Below are 6,416 nucleotides of genomic sequence, written 5' to 3'. Positions count from 1 at the left end.
CGTTTCTGGAGCTGTATAAAACCCTAAATGACAAACCCTAGCTCCGTTTCTCCCTCTCTCTGCTCAAATTTCCCCAAAACCGAAACCCTAGCTACGCCGGTCACCATCACCGCCGGCGATTGGAGCACCCCCGAGCCAAGCTGGGCACACCAGCGTGATCGCCATCCTCGACATGCCCAGTCTGCAGTAGGAATCGAGCCGAGGTGCCCCTGAGCGTCCCCGTCGAGCTCGTCTCTCCGACGGCCGGCGACATTAAATCCGGCGAACCAGACCACCGCAAGCCTCGCCGTCAAGCCCTACGTGCTCCTGGTGAGCCACTGATCCTCCTAGTATGCACGCTTTGCTCGATTGCGTTCCGAATCGTCGCCGCGCCGTTGAACCGTGAGCACCGCCGCATCACTTCACCGGCGAGCTTGCTCCGGCGACCAATTCGGGGCGGCGTTGGTACCCGCATGTTCGCCTCGACGCGCTGAGTCTCGTAGTATAGGTAGTTTGGCCGTGCAAGCGCTGTATCGCCGGCGACCACCGTCACTGGCCGCCGGTGACAAACATGGTGGCCACATCACTGCCACCGAGGCAGCCAACGTGGTCACTGGCCCACGAGTCAGTCCCTGGGGGTAGCACTAGCCCGGGTGCATTCAGTAGTTTTAGCCATTTTCCTTTATTTCAAATTATGTAAATTGCTGAAACTTCACATAAGTTTATAAAATCCAATTTAATTCAGAAAAATACAAATAAGATATCAAAATTCTTATAAAAATAAAATATATCCAATAAAAATACAATATGAAATTTTTATTTTTAATAAAAATTTAATTATTTAATGCTTATTATTTAAGCCTTTTATTCTAATTCTAAATTCAATAATAAGTAAAACTTTCTAAAAATAAATAAAAACAATTTAGAAAATAAATGAAACACTAAAATTAATTCATTTTTAATCCATAGTTATGAACCTAGAACCTAACTTGTTTGAGTGTGTGCACTAGTAGCACTAGTGCATGTATCGATCGAGATAAATAAAACTAGTTAGTAGCATCCATGGATTCAAAATTGTTGTAGCTAAGTTAGGTGCATCGTACATGCATGTATACGCAGAAATCATGCACTAGTAACGTGAAACAATTTTGTTTAGAAAGGGACAACGTGCCAGCATACTAGAGGTGTTGAGGCATGTCGGCAATAGTCGGCCCTGCCTTGCGTGGAGCTGTTTTAGCTCAGAGAAAGGAAAGAGTCAGCTCTTTCGTGTCGTCTAGGCAGAGAAAGCAAATACTGATGGAGCACGTATCTGTCCCAACTAGTTTACTTAGGATCGAAGGTGTAGATATTTAGCTGTGCATAGCTGGTGCTATTCCGTATAAATAGCTGCTGCTAGCCACTTCACACATATGTCACAACGCTTAACCGAGAGAAGAAGAGAGATCGAGAGAGTCGAGGTGAGAGCATGAAAGAAGAGTAACACCAGAGATAGTTGCCAATGAAAGTATACCATCATACATGCATAAGTACAAACTAGCATATATGTTGAGCAAAGAGCGAGTTGATAAGTAGCTGTCGGTTTCCATCCATGCCGAGGATTATCGGTATATTGGAATCCTGTTGATATACTGAGTATGTCAAGCAGGACTATCTCTAATAGAGGCAAGCAGTTCTATATTCTCTTATATATTTGTGTAAGATATGAATTTCTCTGTTAGAATTGATAATAGAAGTCAAATATAAACCCTAACATGTTATTCCCATGTCATGAACCTATGATCAACCCTAGTAATAACCATGTGTAGTAATTTACTATGTTATACATGTTTAACTAAATCATGCCAGTATTTGATGAATATGAACTCATCTTACTTAGGAGCTAACTAACCCATACTCAGTAAATCAAGCGTTGTTAGGAAGTACTTATTTGTTATTAAGAAACATTTTCTTTAAGAGATTATTATCTTGACATAAATATCAAGTAACCATTAACCATGTACTTTAGTACTAAAAGCTAACAACAGTTCTATACATGTGATGTCAACTACTAACTATTATGAGTAAACGTGATTGATATATTCTATTACACCACTTGTTGATGATTCTAAGATAACCAAACATTAATAAGAACCTCGATTGTGAATCACTCTAAAAGTGCAACACACCCTAAATCAATCATAACAACTCACTAATCCTAAATCATCAGGGTTAGGTCACGCTTAGAACGATTGCATCTCAGATTTATGCATTATTACATCCTTGCCAATCTTTTAAACATCGTCCTTACCGGACGATGATGTTATTTCAGAATTTGGAGTTATTGCACACCGAAGACCTTGCCTGCATAATCTTGCAGTCAAGAAAGGCAAGTTCATCACTTGCTCATGTCATTTGAGTATTTTTACCAAATTACTTGCAAAGTATTATGTCTATCACTATTGCATAAAAAACCAAAACCACTATTTTCATAACTATGAATATGACTATGTGGTGGGCAATGGAACCATGGATTGTGTTGATATGGTGGAGGTTCCATTGCAAGGGTTTATATCCATCTAGGATTAAACAACAAATGTCGCCAGTGATTCTTGTGCCGTAATACCCGTGTTAACCATAAGATCCTGTGGGACGGAGTAGTCAAAAGTGTTTCCACCTCTCGTACATCAACGGATGCGCTTACCGTAGACACTTGACCCAGGTTGGGCAAGCGGTGGGGTGGGGATCCCATTCTAATTCCCCACGGTAAGTGGTCTATGATGGGTTGCAGCTACCGGCGAAGGAGTTTGGTTAACGAGTCCCAAACTGTTGTCGTGGTCGGGGTCCATCCTTAAGTGGTATAAGAGGACCGACGAGGACCCAGGGTCGGGGTATGCAACAAAGGGTGGGTGTGCGAGGTAGCGGAGGAACATGATTGGCTAGACCTTATACCGGGCCTCACACCAAAGGAAGTGTGGACGAGAACTTAAGCTCGGTTGGCACCAAGGTTAAGATCTCTTATGGGTAAAGCAACACACCTCTGCAGAGTGTAAAGAACCGTGACCTGTCACTCCCTGTTCCGGGATATGGAACTGCGAACGCGGCCGGAAAGGAGCTCCATGAAGTTCTAGTAAACCGGTGAAGGCTGACGGACATAGTTCTTCTGAATAAAAGCAATCTTTTGAAGAAATGGATATGAAAACTCGCATTGGTATTAGACTTTCTGGTCTAATGCTGTAGCTAGTGCATTAAACACCTCTTTCCTATAATGAACTTGTTGAGTACGCTCGTACTCATCCCACTCTTAAATCCCCTGCTTAGATATGGAGGCATCGAAGGAGGATCCACAGTGCAACTCGAAGGCCGAGGAGTCAACAACTACTTCAAGAGACAAGACCCTGTCAGAGGAGTCAGATACCACATCCAACAAGGAGAAAACCTAGTTTAGCCATAGAAGGGAACTAGCTTCCTAAACCTAGCTCCTATTTAGCTAGAGTCTATTCTTAGCCTCTGTAGTTAGTGAAATACTCTACAAATAGAGTTCGTGATAAGACTAGACTACGAGTTGTTCTTCTGGAGTTTATTTGCAGTTTTACCTCATTGTAAAGTAGGAGGCTGTGATGATCTTATGTAACAGAGTCGATGTTGTAATTCTATAGACATGCCTTGGACCCGCATATGTTTCTATTGTACCACTCTGAGCGATATAATACCCGTGGAACGGTGTTTCATTGGTGTTATATCAGACTTGCATACTACACCATGCAGTGGTATGCCGGGTCACCACAGTTGGTATCAGAGCAAATGCTTTGACCTTAGGTTTAAAACCCTTTAAAGGAGACCTATAGGATTGGTAGTGTCTATAGGAAGTTGTCTTAGTTGAACCAAATTTTCTTATGACTTGAGATGGATATTCACTTGAGAATAATCCTGACACACTTGAGTCAACATTTCTTACCTAACTTACCAAGATAAAGTAAAGTTAGTCAGCTAATCCCAAACATGTAGTACACAATTAAGTCCCTAAAACAATATATGAGTAGATCACAGTTGGTATACAATACATGGTAGTCCAAAGAGAGGATACAACCATAAGGAAGCTATCCTATTGGAAGATGTGTACCAACACATGTTATAGTTAAGTAATGAGTAAGTAAAATTTATCTAAACTTGTGAAACAACTGATAGTAAGTGATGCAAACAAGTGATATGAGGTAGTTTAGACCATGATAAGTCAATCATGGGAGGTAAGGAAGAGTGATAGGAATAAAATATGTCTATCTACATGGTAGAGATAGTAATCATATGAGATTCACTTGAGAATCATTATGTGATGGATTAGAACATCATAAATAATTAAGATGAGTACAATAAGAAGCCAGTTGTTCAACAATAGTGTAGGATTGTGTTCCAAAACAATAAGAAGTGTGCCAAGCACATTATGTCCATAGTCTTATGATAGTATAAACACTTGGAAGTATAAGAGTTATATTTCCATAGTTATGTGTTTAGTGTAGCAATGTTAGAACCTAGACATATCAGGTGAAATAGTCCTCAACAAAATGGAAGTTAAGTAGTACTTCCAGAGAAAATTAGGTTAACCTTAACTATCCCAAACCACTTTGTTTCAAGTTTATCTCATTGCAATTGTGCAAACCAGATAAATGTTGAGACAAATAGTAGAAATTCACGTATTCGTGCTAAGTATCACGATATAAACCTATCTTATGTGGTGTTATATACTACACATCAGAGCCTGATGTTTAGAGATGTCTTACTCAACTATTTTATTCAGGCTTATGATGGTGTGTATTATATGAACAAAGCTGAATCTTCTTGGATTTTATTGGATTTTCATTGTTTGACTAGGTCCATACATGAAGTTTGACTTTGATATGCAAATGCATGTTGCAATATCAAGTTCTTACTTGATGCTATAGATCTAGAGGGTAATAGTATCCGTGTGAGGAAGTGACGAATTCTGGAAGATTCCGAAGACAAGATGAAGGTTCATCAGAGAAAGGAAGTAAAGTTGTGGGAAGTAACCACAATACTCTGAAGGAAGCACAATCAGAAACTCATGCTTTTCCTCAACAGAGGAGTACTTTAGTACATAGAAGCATGAAGGTGAGAAATAGGATGATAATGGAGAAGTAGAAGTAGAACCATAGTCTTTATGGAAGAGGGAGTGCATGGGAAATCACTTAGGATGCTATAATCATAGTGTCAGTTAGTGGTTCTTTTGCAAAATAAACCCTGAATGAAGAAAGATGACCTATGAAACCATAGCAGACATAAGAAGACCATAGTTGATATCAGAAGACCACAATTGGTATAATATCAATACTGCGAGATAAAGTAGAAGATGTCTCGTCCAGTTGATCAGAACCTATAATAGAATCCATTTTTAGATATCAAATAGCCACAGTTGGTATAATAACCACAGCTGGTATCAGTTGGTATTACAAATAGTCCACGATTTAATTAATTGTAACAAAAGTTTGTGAACAAATAAAAATTTTGTCGGCCAAATAGCTAGATCTATAATCATTTAGTTGAAGGATTCACATTGGATGTCCACAATTGAGTGGATACACCACAAACATTCTTCACGAGACCTTAGAAGAAGTAAAACCCATAAGTTAGAACCAGACCAATATTCCAACCATAAGTCCAATAGTTGGAAGAAAAGGAGTTGAAAATCATAAGAAAACTCAAAGGGGTAGAGTAAAAATTGAGATGGATGTACAATAACCCAATATTTTGAGCAAGATAGAAGCAGAAGGTCTCGACTGAGAGGAAGTTCGATCTTATTTTCATAAGATTATCGAACACTACTTTCAGAAGGATATCAGACTATAAGCCGAGGTTTACACCTTGAAGAAGTAAGAATTGGACTATAACTTGAGAAAGTGAGTAGTGTTTACTCAGAAGTACGAAAGCTCAAGTAAGTTAAGCATAAAGAAGTTGGACGAAGAAAATACCCTAGACCAAATACAGCTCAAGAAGGCCAAAGACCGAAGGAAATTGACCATACCAGAAACACAGACTAATAGAATGATTCCTTTCATGGAACCTAAAGAACACAAAATAGTTATAGGTATCAACTATAAGCCATGATTGGATGGACTAAATGTGTCTAATCCATTCTTAAAGAAATAAACCATCACGACCATTCCATGTTTAGTACCTTACCCAGTACCATTATTGCAGTCTTGGTAGTAAGGGAAAACAAAGACCTATTTTATCAAATAGGAGAATGTTATCCAATTAGTCCTCAATTAAGACTGTCAGTACAAGAAGAAGTCCCAATCATTGAATATTCAATGAAAAAGGAAACAAGCTTATAATATTGGAGGAAATCATGGAAGTAAAGGAAGTAATAGTTGTTTGATGTCAAACACTAATGGATTCCAGGAAGAATCTGGACAAGGGATATATTCAATTATATCCAGTGAGAT

At 39.2% G+C, this 6,416-nt stretch overlaps 1 long non-coding RNA gene across 1 annotated transcript; it reads left to right on the top strand.

Moving 5' to 3' along the window:
• Positions 1 to 949: 949 nt before the first annotated feature.
• Positions 950 to 3,642, top strand: LOC139831994 (uncharacterized). Its single transcript, XR_011746416.1, has 3 exons — positions 950 to 1,641; positions 2,288 to 2,344; positions 3,277 to 3,642. It is a non-coding gene; the product is annotated as an uncharacterized lncRNA (long non-coding RNA).
• The last annotated feature ends 2,774 nt before the right edge of the window (positions 3,643 to 6,416 follow it).

This window comes from Lolium perenne, chromosome 6 (assembly GCF_019359855.2).
Source record: "Lolium perenne isolate Kyuss_39 chromosome 6, Kyuss_2.0, whole genome shotgun sequence".
In the NCBI taxonomy this organism is placed as follows: domain Eukaryota; kingdom Viridiplantae; phylum Streptophyta; class Magnoliopsida; order Poales; family Poaceae; genus Lolium; species Lolium perenne.
Note: the sequence above shows the minus strand (reverse complement) of the source record. Positions and strands in the feature narration are given on the sequence as shown.